The sequence below is a fragment of the Nanorana parkeri genome, unplaced genomic scaffold, assembly GCF_000935625.1.
Source record: "Nanorana parkeri isolate BGI_ZX_2015 unplaced genomic scaffold, ASM93562v1 scaffold356, whole genome shotgun sequence".
In the NCBI taxonomy this organism is placed as follows: Eukaryota; Metazoa; Chordata; class Amphibia; order Anura; family Dicroglossidae; genus Nanorana; species Nanorana parkeri.
Genome location: NW_017306624.1, coordinates 329387 through 350372, shown reverse-complemented (window position 1 = coordinate 350372; position 20986 = coordinate 329387).

The window sequence follows — 20986 nt, the reverse complement described above, 5'->3', positions numbered from 1 at the left end:
TACTAAAGGACAGATTCCTCAAATTTGGTAAGGTAAACAGCCAGCCGGGGAATCAGGGTGATGTCATTGATTGTATTTGGTCAATGATTTTACCTGGGATTTAAGGTGATGTGTCATTTAGTGGCGGGAGTGCAGCGTGCAAACACCATGAGATGACAGGTTTTGTGAGTGACCTGGACTTGCATCAATGGAATCTCATGGATCTTGAGGCAGCACAACTCTGGGCTATAGGAAGTTGTGTCCATAGCCTACTTGACAGCTGGTTATTTTTTTTTTTTTTACACTCCCTCCACACACTCTCCCTTATGCATCAAAATTATTTTCAGAAATATTCATAATATTAAACAAATATTCGGCAGCGGAAAAAAGACTTTGTGCACTGCAGCAATACATGGGGGACAATTACAGAGTGCTAAGTAAAAGATTGCGTGCACCACAGTAACACACCAGGATAATAGCAGTGTGCAATAAAATACAATTCAAAGGTTTAATAGTAGCAAACCACTGCACAACATCAGGATAATAGGGGTATGCTTTAATACAGGTACCTAAATTGTAATAAAAAGGTCCTCTAAACAGCATTGACGTGACAAAAGTAATGAGCAAAAAGAAGTCCCATTGTTGGTGTTAGGAGGAGTTTAATAAACCTCCTTGTTAGTGTCAGTGGAATAAAATAAGCCCTGTTGTCGGTGTCTCTATCACTATTACAAAATGATGGAGCTGCAGAAAGAAAACCACCTGTAGGTGGGCTTGGGCAAAATACAAATACTGTGGAAAGGCAACTTCTGCATTTTTGTGCCTTGTATCAAAAAATAAAACATAAATGAAAAAAGGTTGCTATGAATGGGACAGCATGCTAAAAATGACCGTTTACCTCAAAAAGGAAAAAAAAACTACCCCAATATTAAGAAATAGGGGCAGCAAAGTGGTTTAATTGCCCAAAGAGCAATCATAATTAAAGTACAGTTTTCTAACTGAACCCGCCGCTCCCTATGCAGTTGGAGAACTTTCTGTATACTTTCCCTGCAACAGCTTCCAATATACTGACACTAATTCTGCTTTGGCCACCTCCCCCACACCTTGTATAGTAAGGGCACACACCAAGCCCCCAATATTAGCCCTTTTACACCAGTTAAACAACATTCAAAGACCCTTGCAGTGTGTTATCAATCCAATCAGTTCCAGCGGTTATATATCCTCTATAGTTTAGCGGGTCTTCAAACCTCAAACAGGCTTGGTTCACCTCAAACGAAACATTGCCCCGAACCCAAATCTCATCCCTAGGGATGGAAGTAGTATTCTGGGATCTTATTACCATGTATGAATCAGGAAGACTTTACCAAATAACTGCCAAAAGTCAGCCGTATGAGATCATTGTCTATGGCAAAATGAGCTGAAAGAGGAATAGAGAAAGTATTGGCAAGAGTCTTGATATGTTGTTAAATGTTGATATACATAGGGCATGCGTAGGAAGATTGTGCACACATGGCAGGGGTCACATTCCAGATTGGACTGGTAAGTATTTTCAATATACTTTTACTGGCTGTTTTTTTTCTATTTTATTTGAATGCACCATGGTCTTCTGAACAGTAAATGTGCCCCCACAATGCAGATATTTAATTTGTGCTCTCAAAACAAATCCAAAAACCAGAGGCCAGGAGAGGCCTGGTAACTGACCAATAGAAGAGAGTGAGACAAAAAGAGAGCCTACAAAGAAGTAAAGGCTCAGTCAAAGAATAGCATGTGAAGGTGTGTCTTTGGAACCATCAACTCCACAAATGAGTGAAAAAGGTGATTAAAAACCACAGTTAACCAAGGGCAATACATAAAGAAATTAGTAAGTTCACATAATCACCCCTAACAACTTGTGTCCTCTTCCTCATATTTAGTTTTTACACAGGGTTATTTATTATAAAAATGTATTACAAATATCATGGCTAATAGACATTTTATTTTTTCACTTACAGTCTTGTATCTTAATAAGATTGTGGAACATACAAATTAAGTACAGGTAATGTGACAGATCACTGGGAAAACCTACTGAACATTTCCACCAAACATTTGGCCCAACAGAGGCTTGGTTTCTATTTTTTTTTTTCAAACATCTGAATGTAGCTCTCTGTGGGGAAGGAAATTTAATTACAGTGAAGTGATGTTTGCTTTCAACACATGCTTGGAGAACCAAATTGAAAGTGTCCATTTAAATGGGATCCATGACTTGTGTTAGTAAATTGCTTTCTATGTCATTCTGTAAACTTTTTGATAATCCCTTGTATGAGGTTAGTGTGGCTTTAAGCATGTTTTTCTACAGTTAATTGAACTTCATGCATTTTTATTTATTTATTTGAGATATCAATTTTGTATAGGGATAATTTCTTTTACATTTTTAATGGTTAGAATGTTCTAATACTGGTAAATGTGAATGGATATCTGCATGTTGCAGCAGAATTTATCAATGGTTTCCAGCTTAGAAAACATGCTTTATCGCACTGCCACAGGTGTCACTGTTGATTATGCACTAGCTACAACCCAAACTACTGTCGCTCATTGTAAATCCTAAACACACAACTGTGCCATAGACTAATGTTAGAAATGCTACTATATAATACACAATTTTGTTCTCAATTTCCCTATCCATCTATATTATTAATGTGGTCAGGTGCCCTAATTTAGCAATACTGCTATCATAACTAATTTATGTAGGTGGATTTAAATTTAATACACTTTTGACCTTTGATTGCATTAACTACGACAAAGGTGATCTTCTGCTTAATATAACCCAAAACATGTAGACAATTTAAATGCATAAAACTTGCAATTTAATTTGATCCCTGAACATGTTATGCATACTTATTATGAGGTCAGCGCAAGATTGGGACAAAAATATATGACATGAATTCAAATTAAATGTGTTAGCTCTTTCCTCATGTATACATGTTCAACTCATAACTCCTAAAGCCTGACTTAACTGTTCTGGAAATATGACATTGTAAAGCTAGACAAAAAGATCATAAGTTCTGTTTACTAAATTGATTTCCTGTCTTGGTCCTTACTGCTTGTGCAGTGTTGTGCCCAAAGGAATTTGTACAGGTTTTGCTGGCCACCCTGGGGGAATGTAACCACATGGACCTGTTCAATAATGCAAAGTGCTATAGAGGCAGCAATCATTTAGAATTTAACTTTCACTGAAATTGTGGCATTATTTTAGGCTTGATGAAAAGTTTATGTTGTAACAATACTTGCAGGCTTGTGTGTTTTAAACACGTTATGGGTGTGCATTAATAATTTTAATGTATTTTGTTATTGATTAATTATGCAAATATTTATTTATTTATTAATATAATTTATATTTGAATGCGTCAGTCACTTTAATGCATGTCAATGTTAATTTTGCTGTGTTTCCCTGCTTGTCATATCTTATAGTTTGTTAAAATATGTTAAAATGCGCTATATATGTGTTTTACTGAGTTATAACTCCAATCTATGGGCCCCAAAGTGCACAGGGATACAGAATAATTAACGTCAACTGTGCCTTCAATAACAAACTGCAGTGTAAAGGTATGAATCTACTTGACTGTTTCATGTAACAATCTTACCTTTGCTGTGGTTTTCATGTGATTGCCAGCTGTGATATACCTCCGGTGGATCTGAATACACTATCTGAATACACTTCACAGGATGTTCTGTTTATTGGGCTTATTCCTAAAGTGATCATCATTGCCAAAAGATGAAAAATCCCCAAAACAGCTCACTGCAAAAGAAGATGTAACATTCTTACCTCTCTGGTGCCATTAGTTTCCTATCTAGCCATTGAGAGCTATAGCCTGTATTAGAATCTTCAGCATTTGGCACTTTTGGAAATGGCGGATGCCTGCTCCCCCCACTGCTTCCTGTGGTTCCTTCATTCGACTCCTTTGTTACTAGAGGACACAGTAATGACGAAGAGGTCAGCAGAGGAAAACAAAAGTTTTGCAAGCTGAGGAAATATGACGGAGGCTGCAGTACTTAAACAGAAACATTTTGCAGACTTCTACCACTAAAGCTTCCCAATAACAACAAGCAACATCTGAATATTTCTTACTGGCAACACATAATAAATGACATTCCTGTTTCATTGTATGCAAGCTTGATGGAACAAAATTGACAATGAAAAGAATGTATAATGTTGGCAATTTCACTGCCCTGTTTAACATTATCAGGTTTCTCAGAGTGATGGAGTTGGTCAAAAAATATGCATTATGTTACTTGTATAGCAACAAATGGAGGATATGAATAAGCAGCATTAGTTAATTTGCCCTGAATCACACTGGCTGGTGTGTGCTCAATGATAAAATTCAAAAGACAGACCTTTATACACAAATTGTGATGGAAGAGCTTTGGGGCAAACATAAAAACTGAAAAGAACATGGAGTGGAATGTGTGTGGTCAGCTTAAGAGGTAGAAATGCATCTTATATGCATTAAAAATCCTTTATATAGACTACAACTCTACAGTATACAATAGTATGACAAATATAGCGGTTATCAATATATGTTGTCAGACATTTGTTTTTAATATATTTTCAAATTTTTTCTTCAGTGGCTGCACCAGGGAGTCGGTGCTAGGCTGCATGGCTGTATTTACAATTATTACTTTCCTTGGCCAATGCCTAGGGCAGCAGGGTTAGAGGGAGCAGCACCAAGACTAAAGGTAGATCCAAACCCACTAAAATCTATTATAAGCTTTAACATGTTAGTAGAATTCCAAATGTTGTTTTCAATCAAAAAAAATCTGCAGCTTTGATTAAAAAAATACTTGATACCTGGTGATATGACCATGAAGGCCCTTATTCTGGCACTTCATATTATAGGGTGATAAAGCTCTGTCCTTGTCTCCCTTTTACTTTGTGTTGTATTCAGGTCACCTGTGCCCCTGGTGCAGATTACAATGGCTGTTCTAATAACAATTGATCCGGCATAGTCCATCTCTGTTTACCAGGAAATACAAAAAACAAAGTTCACCGGCGCCAACAGCCGACAACTGATTTTTCTGTCAGCCTCTTCGGATCGGAACGCTCTCATCCAACATGTAAAAACAAACAGAAAGAAGTGCCCATCCTGTGAAGTACTGTTGATTTTATTTCAAAAACCATAAAAAGACAAGGGGCTACTCACAAACATAGCAGTGTTAAAAACGTTTCCGTTTTGGCGCTTTTGGGGCCGCGCAGGGTCCCCTTCATCAGACTCAGCTGGTGTGTTAGTGACATCTATCTACTAACATTGTCTGGTGGCACCATCCGCAGTCACTGCAAGCACCCCCCCTCTTTTATTGGAGACCTCGGGGAAGGAGTGCAACAACGCAACTTTACGCTGACAATGAAGACCCCTTTCTCCTTTTATGAAAAAAAAGGATGATAACTGTTTATGTATACACAGTGCTTTAGCAAACTAAATGTTGTCCAATTAGGGTTTAGATCTGAATAAAATTCATATAATATTTGTCTTATGTTGTCTCTTTCTACTTCCCATCTCTGAACATTTATGACCTCATTCTAAAGTAAGAGAACTGTAAGAGGAGGTGTATGGATGAAATGATGAGTAGGGATGAGGTTTGGTGATTCCCCAGGATTTACGAATCCCAAGCCTTTGAGTGGAAACCTTGCAGATTTGCCGCCAGAAATAAAGAACAACCAATAATGTAGTCCACAGCCTTTGCCCTAGGCAGCTGAGTCACAAGAGCCAATAATTTAAAGCAGTGGTTCTCAACCTGTGTAACCTCAGGACCCACATTTGTCCTTGGTCATTAAGTCGTGACCCAAGCCTGTGTCATGCTCGTTCTCGGCACCTCCTGCCGATCCAGCGCCGCGGCACTCTGGCCGTGACGTCACGCGGGGCTCCGCCCCCTGGGCGCAGCTTGGTCTCATAAACCCAGCGGAGGCAATCACTCGGCGTTCAGTCAATGTGGAACGTCGAGCGATTGCCTCCACTGTCTCCACTGAACCAGTCCGGCTCCCACACGCTGTTTAGCCTGCAGTGCTCACTGGCACATCTACTCACTACAGTGCCTCTCAGCCCTCGCAGGGAAAAGACATCTCCACGGGTTGACAGCTGAAACGCAAGTATCAGGGCTCTGGCTCTACATGGAACTACATGTTCAGTTGCCTGAACCTACTGCTGCTGAGTTACATGTCCAAGCTAAATACCTGCATTAAGTTACTGCTGAATAGTTATATGCCTAAGCTAAACAAGTGCATTACGTTATAATGCTGAAGAGTTACATGCCAAACTAAATACGTGCAGTAAGTTACTGCTGAAGAGTTATATGCCTAAGTTGAATAAGTGCATTAAGTTATACTGCTGAAGAGTTACATACCTAACCTAAATAAGTGTATTAAGTTGTACTGCTGAAGATTACATGCCTAAGCTAAATACGTGCATTAAGTTACACTGCTGAAGTACTGCCTATCTGCCTGCATCATTTCCATACTGCTGTTGTCACTTGTCTATGAGAAGTATTAGCATTAATCCATACTGCTGAATTATTGCCTGGATGTGCTGGTAGTTATAGTCAGCCTAGCAGCTGTGGTAGTGTGTGCAGTTATAGCAATCTATACCCTCTCTGGCTGTGTCATACTACAGTCCCATCAGACCCCATCACACTAAAGTAACTTTCCCTAATTCTAGGCTGGGATACATGATGTGGAATGACTTCCTAGCGCACTGAGTGTGTAGGGAGTCGCCTGACTGACCCAATCCCATACAGCCTACTAATTTAGTTCCACAGCTGCAGTCCAATTCACCCGCGTCCCGCTTGATTGTGAGAGCCTGCAATGTCTGCACTGCAATGGAACACACGGCATTAGGGTATCACACATTCTGATGCGGGCGTACGAACTGTGGGTGGGAGGTACGTTTGGGGTACCATTTAAATGAATGGCAACGCAACACGCTTCCCACACCAGAATTCATGCTAGGTGCGATTGCTTGGTACAGTGCGTTAATCTCACAGTACTATGCGATTAACGCACAGTACTAGAGTGGACAGGCTCTCAAAAACACTGACATACACACACAACCGTAGACACATTCTCACACACGCATACACACTCCAAAGTTTTTTTCAAGGTCTACCCAGTCTCCCTATCTTATGAGAACCAGAGTGGATCCTCAGAAAAGTGGAAGACATGCGGCGACCCACTGAGCACGGGGTCACGACCCACTTTTGGGTCACGACCCACCAGATGAGAACACAGGATTTAAAGGAATGGAAAACCCTGCCCCATTTCTGTAACAGCGTGGACTCATAGTCACTATATTGTAGCTGTGTTTTTAACTTATTTTTAGTTTTGACATTGGTACATGTACCCCAATGCGGTGCCTGACTTCCCATTACTTTTGATTCACAATAACTCGTTTATTAGCTCTACAAATGGCAAAATTGAATAACAAGATTCAGCCCACATAGACCTCAGTGGGCTTTGTTGCAAAGTTCGTGAACTTCAAACGTAGCAAGATTTGCAAAACTATTCAGAAATTGAAGCCAGTGAGATTCTCCCATCCCTAAGGATGAGAACAGTCAAAAAGCCCCAGGAAACAATTCCTCCTTTGATGGTCTGTACAATTGAAAGAAGTTCTGCATAGAAAGTGGACAGGTCAGGTTTTTACCGCAGTCTGTGTCCCTGCTAGGGACATCCACCCTCTTTATTTGTCCTGTTGACCACTGTCACCAGGCCTGAAAGTTAGAGGAATTAAAAAATTTAGGGTTGTCACTAAAAGATGAATATGAGGAAGCCTTCCAACTTTTACCCTTGTTCCAGGGACAACTATCTAAGAGGGTATTTCCCTTACTTTGAGAGATGTTCTCTCATTTCCTGTGGGATCAAACTCACAGGTAGTGAAGGAAACCTGACAAGTTTTTTTTTACCATTCCTTACTTTATCCAAAACAAAAAAAAATAGTTTTGGTTTTAGATATGCTTTAACCCTTGTTGAAAATAGATAGTAGACAAATTAGATAACTAGAGCTTAAGCCTCTTTTCTTGCATCTAATTTCTCAGATTAATGAATTTGTTATTAGCTAGTCTGGATCAGTTTTTCTCTGTAAAACATCAGTGTTTAGTTGCAAATGGTAGCTGTTTCTGGAAGATTAGTTTTATGCTAAATTTACCCTCAAATCAAGTTTTTATTTTCTTAACCTAATATTTTAGGTAGGCATTTAGTGAGCTGAAAAGCACACAGACACAAACAGATGCTATATTAGCTAGTTTAAAGCGGGCAATGATTATGCAGTATTGTTATCTGAATTGTTATGCCTGATATTGCTTTGCAATTGTGTGTTCATCAAATTAATTATACTAATAGTTCTTCTAACACACTCAGTAGCGTTTTACAAGCACTCCCAGGCTTGATGTGCATTATAAACTATGTAAATTGACTTCTATATTTTGGTAATAAAAGACATTGTTGCATTTGCCTTAATGACAGTGAGGGAGGAACGTGACTGCTATGATGTACTGTATATTTGCAGTTTGGCATTGTTCTTTCTATAACTGTGAATAAATTTATTCACTGAATATCAGCTAAAGCATGTTTGATTCTATGCAGCCCTGGATGGCTAGAGTTAAGTTGACAGTGAATTACATTGGCCAAACGAAAAACATAATGAGCAGAGGCAAATCTAACATCAAACCAGCCAAGTGTGGCCAGGAAATCTAGCAAATCCAGCTGGAACGTGTCTTACTGAGAAAGTAAAGTTCATCGAAGATTCTTTGTATTCTGCACTTGGGCCCCTTATTGATGGTGCCAGTATTTATCCACCATACGTATCAACTTTTATATAGGTTCACAATTTTTGGCTGGGCTATTTTCTATGCTAGGGCTTCTCTTTTCCCTAGTTGAATCATGTTATTAGAACACAGTGGGCTATATGACCCCAGAGGAATAGGTGACCCTTGTGTACAAACATATTTTCTTTTAATAAAGTTAATGCAATTGGGTTTTTTCTACTACCATAGAGGGTGTTGATGGTGATTTGTGGATGCTTTTGCTATAGCAGGCCCCCGTATTTGAGATAGAGGAAAGGTAATAGGAAATCTCCCAAATACTGCATCCCTGATCTCTTCTTTTACTGTCTGCTAGGAAGAAGGTATAAATTGGAGATTACAATGACATTTAGTCCTTAAGTCTCTACCATTACCCTCTATATCTCAAAATCTATTTATAACTTAGAATGTCCCTTGATATCAAAACATTTGCAAGCAATTAAATAAATCCATAGTTATTGTAATGTTTGGCCATGTAGGAGTTATCTAGGCAGTTATAAGGAGTCCTTTTGAGTGTTGAAAGCAATTGATAAGATACAGAGTTTAATTGAAACATTTTGGCAAACCTTTGAGCCACAGAAGCAACTACACCCAGGCATGGTCAAAATCAGGGAGAGTTTGCAGCAAATTTTAGGGTCCAGCTATACAAGAACAGATGATCTAACCTCATCATCTGTCAATCTAAGGCAAAATCTGCTAATCTACAATTATCTGTCCAATACTGGCTTCATTTCAGGCAAAGGACATTGGAAGGTTATTGCCACATTATTTATGACCCTTAAAAAATACATGACATAGCATTGCTGCCAGTAATGTCCAATTACACAGTTGCCACTTTCTGTTCTGCATTACAATAGAGATAACTAAACTTTCCTTGACACAAGCAGGTAACTGGCTAAAAACATACATTATGTCACTCATATAGGAATGGATGTTAGTGATAAGTGATCATCATGAAACTATGTCCCTGAAATCATTCTGATTACTTTTCAAGGACAGTTTTCAAAACTTCTTCACGTGTTCAATGTGTAGAGGAGGTCTGGTGCCAACTTAAAAAAATAGAGCTCTGAGGGATACCTACCAGTCTTTCCTTTTCTGCAGCGGTTTTTAAACTTTTTATTCTAAGAACCCATATAAGAAAATAATTATGGCTATATATAAAAACAAACAAACAAACACACATACAAACATAAAATATTGAGAACTATACTTGTATAGAAAATTATACTTTTGCTAATTTGTAAAGCAGAAAAGCGAAAAGCTGACATATTTTAAATAACACAAAAATTACAAGTCAAAACAGAGAATAGATTCATAAGCATAATTTCATTTTAAATGCTGATACATATATTAAACTATTTGTGAAACTCCAGGCAGATATACAGTGAGACTGTATAAAGTTCTGCATTCATAATACATCAGGATTTTTTTTATGTGAGCAGTGTGAGTACCTAGATTTGATTTGGTATCAACCTTTTGCACACCTTGCATGCTCCTTAGTGCCCCATAAAAGTCAGTGCTGTCAGTCATAATCCGTGTTCTATATCACTAACTAGACATGTGCGATTCGTTTAGTTCCGAATCGAAATTCGGACGAATTTTCGGAAATTCGGACATTCGGATGTATCCGAATTCCGAATTACAGACATAACGAATGCAAACGAATCCGAATTTCCATTTCCGAAATTCGGTAGCGTTAGTACGAACGTTCGTTTCGTTTTCTGTTCTTATTCATTTCTTATTCGTTTCGTTTGTTGGAGCAAAGTGACATTAGAGAAGGAGAAAAATATTTTCCCCCCCTCAAATGTCACTTTTGCTGCAAACGAATGAAACGAATAAGAACAGAAAACGAAACGAACGTTCGCACTAACGCTACCAAATTTCGTCCGAATCCGAATTCCGAATCCGAATTGACTTTCACACCCGAATCCTGAAAAACGAAATAACACATATCCGAATTTAAAACGAAACTAAACAAATTTTTTGGCAGTGCACATGTCTATCACTAACCACTAGTGGTGAGATAACTGAGCAAAGTTTGGTTTTCTGAAGTTTGCTAAACCCAGCAGGAAATCTGCAAACTGAGAACATATCACTGTGAACCCTAAGGAAGTACATGGGAGCCAGCCTTTGCTTTTTTAATGCCAGTTTGCAAGTTTTTTTTATTATTAAAGGGCGCTGCCATGGGGAACATGTACCAATGCAATCATTGTTTTTAAAAATACCTTTCAGTGAAGAGAGGGTATTTTAATAAGGCTTAAAGGGCAACATTAAAATAGACAATTCCATTAGATAATATGTTTTGGAGATGGCTTAAACCTGCACATGAAGTTGTGCACCTGTATGATGTACTTCTGCAAAAGTGACATTAAAGTTATTGCCACTAAATGACAGGTTCCAGGCTCCATCTGTGTGTAAAAAGTGACATGCAGTCCTCCACCTTTTGGTACAGGTACTCCTAGAATGAGATCCTAATAGGTTGGACTTGATGGACTAATGTCTTTATTCAACCTCAAATACTATGTAACTATGTAACTATGTAACATACCAGATCCTCATGCTGGTTTTACTATGCATGTGGCATTCTACATGTGGCTTGGTGCCACGTGCATTCCAGGCCAACAGTAAACAAAAGTGGCGTGCACCCCCTATAACAGACCCTTATTCGGGCATGCAGCCTGGCTGATCAGCATGCTCCCCCCCTCCTAAACCTTACTAAGCCACATACCTTAAACAATGGAAGGGTAGCTGTGTTAATGGGGTCAAGGGTGCCATCCCCACATCCCTGGCCAGGGAATGTGGGGGTCTGTGGGGAGGGAACTTATTAAAATCTGGAATCCCCTGTAAAATAAGGGGTCTACCTATTGAATGTGCCCTCTGAGTACTCTTGAATCAAGAAGATTTTTATTTTCATTTTGTCGTGCAATACACTGCAAGATACGAGAGGTGCATACATTTATGCGAGTTGACATTACGTACAAAAGCCCCAATTACAACAACAGCCTTCGTATTTCCCAGGGGGCACTTTACAGTGATTGTGTGATTAACGGTTGCCTATAAACATTTAGGAAAAATTAAACTAGAACAATCAATGAACATCGTATGTGATGAATTTATCAGGTGAAAGTGTTGGCGAATGTATGGGGCCGTGTACTACCCGTACACCGCCCACGTCATGCCTTGGGGAAAGGAAAGGATCAGGAAGTGGGAGAAAAGGGAGGGAGGGGAGGGTAGGGTTCAGCGCTACTACGTAGGGGGATAAGGGAGATTTGGGAGGAATTCAATTCTGCTGAGAGGGCATGTGGAAGGGTATCCTCACCATGGAATCAGTAACCTAGCATCAAACGAGTTAGCCTGTAGATGTTGAATCCAGGGGTCCCAGATCATTTCGAAACGAGGGACTTTATCGTTCAGCCGTGCCGTGGTACGTTCATTGGCAAAGAACCAGTGAAGGTGGCGTTCCAGTTCCGCAAAAGGAACTGTGGCGGATTGCCATGACTTCGCCACTATCTGCTTAGCTGCCGTTAGTCCATGAAGCAGGAACTTGTGCTGTTTAGGTGTCATTCCCTCAGGGGGCAGGTTAAGTAGAGCGATTCCTGGGTCAGGCGTCAGTGTGAGAGCCATGATCGTGGACATAAAGGCAAAGACTCTGGTCCAGAAGGACCGCACAGTGGGGCAGTGCCACCAAGTATGGATATAGGAGCCCACTTCCCCGCATCCTCGGAAGCATTGACCAGTGTGGCCCGGAGTAAACGTCCTCAGCCTGCTAGGTACCAGGTACCAGTGAAAGAGGAGCTTATAGTTGGTTTCAAGTGCCTGCATGCTCTGCGAGCTAGACTTGGTCACTTCCCAAATGGTGCTCCAGCTATCCTCATCTATAGGTTTGCCCTGATCTTTTTCCCAGGCTAACATATAACTATGGTGAGGGGGTGTTGTGGTCGACAGTACCTGGGCATAGATTTGGGTGATTAGGCCTGGCGCAAAGGGGTCATTTGAACACCTCGCTCAAACGAGGTGAACATTGGACCTGTAGGGAATGAGGGTACTTGCGCAGAGATAACATTTTTGATCTGCAAATATTGAAACAACGCGGTGGCCGGTAAGTTAAAAGAATCACGAAGTTGTTGGAAAGTTTTAGGGCCCGCAGCAGTGTATAGTTTGTGTAGTATTGTCGCATCCTCTGTTATCCAATGGCGGAATGCGAGAGGGGAATCACAGCCAGGGGGGAAAGCCGGGTTTTTCAAGAAGGATAGGAGTGGGCGGTGTGCTGACATCAGGTGACTCGAGTATTTATGTGCATCCCAGATGTGTAGGGAATGTCCTGTGATAGGGTTTGATAGTCGTTGTCTATCCTTGGGGAGTAGCCAGAGGAGGTTGTGGACAGTCAGAGGGTCGCAGTCAACCACTTCTAGGGAGACCCACAGTGGGGGGTCTATAGTAGCGTGATACTTCGGGAGCACTGCCAACTGGGCTGCCGTGTAGTAAGCTGAAACTTGGGGGACACCCAGCCCGCCTCCTAGTTTCTGTGAGTATAACGTGGCGCGTGATATACGTGGGCGGCCGACCTGCCAGATGAAGTTAAAAATTTGGCGCTGTAGAATCCTGAGTCTATGTCGTGGTACCGGGATTGGTAGGACCCTGAAAAAGTAGAGTAGTTTTGGCAAATAGGTCATCTTGATGGCAGATATCCGCCCTAACCAGGATAGAGTGTAGCGTGACCAGGCCCGGAGCAGTAATGTAAGGCATGTGAATAGTGCAGGGTAGTTTGCTTCATATAAGGTGTTGTATGTTCCGTAAGGCATATGCCTAGATAACGTACTGCGTGGGGTTCCCACACGAAAGGGAAAGTGGTTCTAAGGGCATCCACCGTGGGGGTTGGTAGCGTTACATTAAGGGCTTTTGATTTATGGGGGTTAACTTTCAGACCCGACACGGCTTCGTATTGGTCAAGAGTATCGAACAAATTTTTTTAATTAATCCTTTTTATTGACAATTTTCATTTCTTGACAAAACATTACATTAAAAATACATTCAAATATCATACAAGCAATCGACCTACATACATTATCCCCAGAAAAAAAAAAAAGGGAAAAGGCAAAGGAGAGGATAGATAATACTATCAACACTTTCTACCCCTATATATATAAATATATATATATATACATACATGCACACACACACACACACACACACACATATATATATATATACACCTATACATACATACACCTACACAAAAAAAGACGTATTTCATATTTTATCCATTGGCATATCAAGTTTCCTTCAAAACCATAATCGTAATTTGTGTACATTTAAACATTCGTATATATTGTGATGTGCTATCAAAAGCAAATAATTAGTAATTTTAACATGTGTAAATTATTCTCTTCCCTGATAATAATAATAAAAAAAAAGTGTTTTAGTCCATATATATAAATACTAGGGATGCACCGATACCACTTTTTTAAGACCGAGTACGAGTACCGATACTTTTGATCAAGTACTCACAGATACCAATTACCGATACTTTTTCTTAAAGGGACAGGTCACATTTTTTCTAAAGCAATACAAACTAATGCTTTAAGGTCACTTTCTTAATATTATGATTCATGAGATGACGAGGGAGCATGACGCCGGCTTCCCGGCCAATCAGAATGCCGGGCGCTGCGTCATTACACGGCGCCCAGCTTCCGGATTTGCTAGCTTCCTGACCAATCGGGAAGCCGGGCAGCGCGTCATTGCACGCTACCCGGCTTCCTGATTGGCCGGGAAGTCGGCTCCATGCTCTCTCATCACAAGTGACGAGAGAGCATGGAGCCGTTTCCTGGCCAATCAGGAGACCGGGCAGCGTGTAATGATGCGCTGCCCGTCTTCCTGATACAGGAAGTACTCGTGCTAGGTATCGGAGCATTTGGGCGAGTACGAGTACTCACCCAAATACTCGGTATCGGCACCGATACCGACACTAGTATCGGTATCTGTGCATCCCTAATAAATACATACGTACCTATACACGCATTCATACACATTTATAAACAAACCACCCACACGCATAAAAAAACTACCTGTACGTAACCCCAACCATATCTTATTTCCTATTACTGTGCATATTTAATAGCTTTAAGTATATATAAAATTCATGAATAACTGTTTTTTCTAATCAACCGTGTGTGTGCGCTATAGTTTTTAAGCGAGTGAAGTTCGCTTTCAAGCAATCATTTGGTTAAATTTTATTCAATTGCCAAACTTTAGCCATCATAGACAGTGTTGGGTATTCGGAGCGAGACGAAATAGTACCTGCTTCTAACTGAGAGAGAAGAGGGTATTTAGATGATAGAGACAGCAAAATTGCTTGGACTTCACCGCTAATATTACCCCATCCTAGCATCTGTTGTAATTGTGATGCTACAAAGTATAGTCTTGGGTGAGGTATAGCTATACCCCCATTTTCCTTGGCCTTCTGTAACGTATTCAGTTTTATTCGAGAATGTTTTCTCTTCCAGATTAATTGCCTAAAAAGAGTATCTATTTTAGCAAACCATTTCAAATGAATCCAAATTGGTGAGTTATGCAAAACATATAATAGTTGTGGCGCCCACACCATTTTGATCAAGTATGCCCTCCCTATAACAGTAAGGGGAAGTTTACACCAACTTGTACTTTTTTGCTTAAACCTTGACAGTAGAGGTTTAATATTAAGAATTGGATAGTCTGTAATTCTTGCCGAGATCTCCACTCCCAAATATTTAAAAGTATCTACTATCTGTATCTGGGATGCAAAGGATGATATTGGTTCTGAAATGGGATCTAATGGCAAGATTAGACACTTATCCCAGTTAATTCTTAACCCTGAAAACCTGCCATAGGACGTGATTAAAGACATTAAAGCTGACAATGACCTTCCTGAGTCTCCCAAAAAGAAAAGTACATTGTCAGCATAAAGGCTGATTTTATCTTCCTTGTCTCCTCTCTCAAATCCCACTATATCTTTACCACAGGCGGCCAGACTCTGGTCGGTGACCAGGGGTGATCGAGGGGTTGGGGTGAGTCTCTCCAGTTAGGCCTGCTTCCTCCAGGATCGCGGTGGTTTCCGAAAGGGTGGTGCATTGGAACGGAGTGTTGTTGTACATAAACATAAGGCGGAAGGGAAACCCCCAGCGATAGAGAATTCTATGGCGTTGCAGTATGGCCAGGGCCGGTTTCATAGCCCGACGTTTTGCAATAGTTGATGGTGCCAGGTCTGCGAATACCTGGTAGTCATAGCCTTGAAAGGAAAGAGAGGGGGACTTGCGTGCTGCCTGTAGTATAGTTTCCCTTGTGCGGAAATAGAGAAATTTAGCGTCCCTGGGGGGGCCATCCTTCTGCCGTTTCGTCAGTGCTCTGTGGATCCTCTGGAATTCTAAGCGTTCTACTGGAATGCAGGGCGTCAGTTCCTGCAGTAAGGCGGTTACTGTAGCCTGGAGATCCATGACGATCTCAGTGATGGTTTTCCTGATCCTCCAGCTTTGACATCAGTTGGGAATTGTCATCGCGGAGCTGCTCCAGTTCTTTATCGTGGTATCGTGGTAGTCCATTGTGGCGGTAGTAACCTTCCATGCGAGCCTCCAAGTCGGCCGTGCGTCGTCCCAGCTCACGAATCTCCCGCGTCACTTTATCAGTAATCTGCTTGGAGGTGTTCTGTAGTGCTTTTTGAAGCATTTTGTCAATTCTCCTCAGCAGAGCATCCTGGGAGGCTGTGTTGCGGTCTGGGGAGGGGGAGCTGGCTCTGCTGTCCCCGCCAGCCGCGTCACTGGCTGAGTATGGAGGGGACTGTGGGCGCGTGGATTGCCGTCCTGAGCCCTTGGGCGCCATCTTGGAGGCTGCAAGTTCCTGAGTCCCTCTAATGGAGCGGGATCGGAGCCGTGAGTGGGACCCCATCACTGACATGGGAAGGTGCCGCCCGGTGTCCGGTACTCACGGGAGGAAGGGTAGGATGCCAGCGGTCGTGGTTTTCCCTTTATGCCGTTACGGTCTCGGCGGGGTGCAAAGCGGAATCAAGCCGCGCCCATCTTGTCCCGCTGCGCGCATGCGCCCCCATTGATCTCTTTCTGAGTACTCTTTGATCGCATAAAAAAAAAGTAAAATAGTAAATACTTAGACAAGTCCTTTACTAAATAAATAAATAAATAAACAAACCTTGTTCTCCTATGTTAATTCAGCATCAATCACTTCTTCTAGTGATGAAATTCCAACATCAATCATGATGGGCCTGTAATCTGCCAACAGGATGAACCACGACAAGTAGCTCCTCTTCTGCCAATGCTTCTTTTTTTTTTTTTTCATATTAAATGTTTATTAAAGATTTTCAAAATATAACAAAAAACACACATACAATACATTAAGCATACATTAAGACAATCACATTACATACGATATCTAAGGTAAAAGGGGGGACAAGAGACGCAGGGATACAGGGGGAGTGGGGTTGGTCCCCTGGTCGGGGCGCTTTTGGAGTAAGCGTGGCGCAATATGCGCATTCAGGCATGTGGCAAAACAGTGCATAACAATACAGTGATGGGGCCCCTCAATGGAACTTGGCAATCATTTTACCGGAAGCGTAGTGTGTTAGGGTAAAAGACAATCGCCAGTTTTACAGAGTTACTAATAAAAAAAAAAATTAAATTAAATAAAATAGAGTAACAGGTTTTAAAGCAGACCATATCACGCGGATAGCATTTTCTGCCAATGCTTCTATCACAAATTACAGTTCCCAGGCACTGCTGAGCACAGTGCCAGGAAACCTGGGTGATATCATTGACCAAATATGGTCATGACCAAATTTGGTCAATGACAACAACCGGGACCCCCACCTGCTAGCTTGTTTACAATGTGAAACAAGCCAGCAGGAGGCTGTAATTTAGTGGCAGTTGGGATAACACCATTAAAGGAGAACTATGAGGTGAGTGCTTTTCACTCATCCTAATAGTTCTAGCCGACCTGTGACAATGAAACTGTCACTGGTCGGCTCAGTAGAAGTGAGCGAACACATACCGGCGTTCGATCACTTCTCGAACCTGTCACGGTACAGAGCCGTGACAGGGAAGGGACTGGATTCCCCTCCTCCCCGCTCCGATCCTCCAGCGCTGATTGGCGGAACGGACGGGGAAGGGGTCAGGTACAGCTGGCTCTACCTCTAGATAGGCAGAGCCAGCTGTCACTCACGCAACTGGGCAGATCCAGACATAATTGTCGGGATCCGTTTCAGCTGCGGCGTCTCAGTATACCGCGAGCTGTAGCTCGCAGCATACTGTGGCGTCTCAGTATACCGTGAACTGCAGCTCACGGTATACTGAGCTTAGGGTGACGGGAGGACGCTAGTTTGTGTCCTCCCATTATCCTTAAGAGAAGTATGGGGAAAAGCCCTAACCCCATAGTTCTCCTTTAAAGAAATTACTTCTGGCTGCAGCAGCAAGGTTCAGGCATGCCAAATCAGGCCATTTAGTTCACCCATTTGGCGAACTGCAAACAAGCATTTATTTTGCACTTAGACAAACTACGCTACACCGCCATGTGGCGACCCAACACAGGCAGATCAACATCTCAGTTTGGGTCCCAAACCATAGATTAGGAAACACTGCTCTGTTGTTGTTCTCCTCTCTGGCAGAGGACAGAGGGAGAACATTGCAAAAAAGAGGTATTGTTTAAGAAACAAATGTAAACTAAAGAGATTGGATCTACCTAAAGCATTCAGCAACACGGTTGCTGATGTTTTCTATTCTGCACTACAAAAATGACAGCAGAAAAGTAGTTAAATGCCACTGCATGTACTGTTCACTATGGGAATAGTACCAGATGGAATACCTGACCGTACAGAGTAAGTGTTAATAGAGACAGGTGTGCTATCCCTTGAATCACTTGCAAAATTAACAATATGAAAAATCCCCAACACACTCTCTGGCTAGTCAGGATAAAAATGATAATTAAACTATCTCAAAATTTAAGGGGAAATAGCTTTTGTTGCATACAATTGTAAATACATGTGAAGAAACACTGCCTATCAAGCCATATACATATAACACGATAACGTTATACAAGTGGTAACAAAGTGAATCCACAATGTGAAACACTCCTAAAAAGGGTGGTTAACAGTGTGCCTTATATCAACGTGTCCAAATACTCTAATGGTGTCCTTTGAGCCCTTGGAAACAAAATACTTGTGATCTTCTTTGCAAGTAAAAAACACACACAGGTGGACCCAATTTTCAGATGAAACCACCAGGGCTGCTGCTGTCTCTCAGTTCATCCACACAGTGTAATATCCAGGAAGAAAAAGAAATGGCATACAGCATAATATCGTTTTAAAACTTTATTAAATATACATTGAAACTATTCACATGGTCCTTTATTGGAAACAGCCAATTATACGGATTACACACTTTAAGAAGCAGCACACACTGGAGTATACGTAGCACTCTCCACACTCCCAGTCAGTGATTGTGTGTATGCTCTCAAAGCTTCTGGGGGGTTGCGTTGAATTGACTTCAACTAATGTAACAGCTAAAATGGCAAACCATATAACACAAGCCGAGGGTGTCAGCTTTTATTATTAATAATAATGATGATAATCTAATAGCTATCTAATAGTGGGAGACTCCCGGCGACCTGTGGCAAATTGTCATTCGACCCCCGAAGGGGTCCCGACCCACAGGTTGAGAACCGCTGACTTACACGTTACATCTCAATGACTTCATTAGAGGTGTCCTCTCTGGTCCTAAGCATAAAACTATCTGGGTTTTCAAACTTGGACTTATATACACATATAGCAATGAATGAATTGAGTGCAGTCTTAAAGTGCATGATTGGGCAAAATAATAAAAAAAAAAACTGCTACAGAACACTTCCTTCTCTCTTTATCTCCATAACATGGGGATGAAGTGTTCTGGAGTCTAGGGGGGAGAACTCAGGTAGAGCTTGGGATTTTAGTGTAACAGGAGCAGAGAGGATGATTTCGGAGGAGCTGAGAATCTTCACTCAGTAAATTGTGTGAATATTCACTGTAATTATCCAATCATGTGAGAAGCAAATTCCTTTTACTGTTTACTTATTTTATCTGCACATTATTGGCTATTCAAACTGAACACGTTTTGCAATTGAGGAGTCACTGAGGAAACAGCGGGCTACAGGGTGAACATGGCCAAAAGCTGCAGCCCTAATTCAAGTTTAGTCAGACACACCAAGAATTTAAGGCTTCCAGATAAGACAGTTGGTGCTCATTAGGTGATCATGGTGCCATTCATTCTTAAGCAGAAATGAATACTTATTGAAAACGTAGATCCTATTGTAGTGATTTCAAATATTACAAATATTCTAAAATATGCTTCCAGGCATAATATAGGTCTAAATGGCCATTTTAATTCCAAGCTCAGCTAATATGAGAACTAAATAATTAATCAGGTTTGTATAGAAGTAGTAAAGGTGGATAATTGCCATGATGAGAAGACTGAGAGCAGAATATGTGAGTTAATTTCAATTTAAGTTTCCAAAAGGATGTGTGTAGGCCATGCACTTTAATGCTTTCGGTTCATCAGCAGACAGCATCAAAAATCCTAATGTCCTCCAATACAAAAGTATTCAGACAATCAGTGAAGTAAAATCTAATTAAAGCCTATCTCCAGATGCCTTCAAGGAGTATTCACAAACCAGCTAAAATGAACTTACGGGTTATAGAACTAAAGGAAGTTAATTAAAACAGCATAAAATATCCCTTCAGTGATAATATTACACTATATTGCTTTATAACTTCAATGTTTCCAAATTGTATATAAAAAAAACAGGAAAAAAAATCCAGGCTTAAATCATTACCTTTACAATCAGAAGTCAACTTGCAGTCCATGCAGTAACCTAAAACAAATCGTGACTTCTCTAAACTTTCACTGCAGTAATGACATAGCTGACCTTTACAACAAACCGTCTCTGTTTTTAGATGACAGAATTTAGCCTATATAATAATGTGAATATTCATTAAAAAATTACAATTGTGCAGACTTATTCATTAATGATTTACACTTATCCTCTTGGCAGAATCAGAGAACCAATCAATGGGCAGACATCGATGGGCACTTAAAATAATCAAAGGTTATAATTGGCAGTCTTATGTCACAGATGAGCTGAAGAGCTGATATTTTGCCTGTGCTATCACAGAATTGCT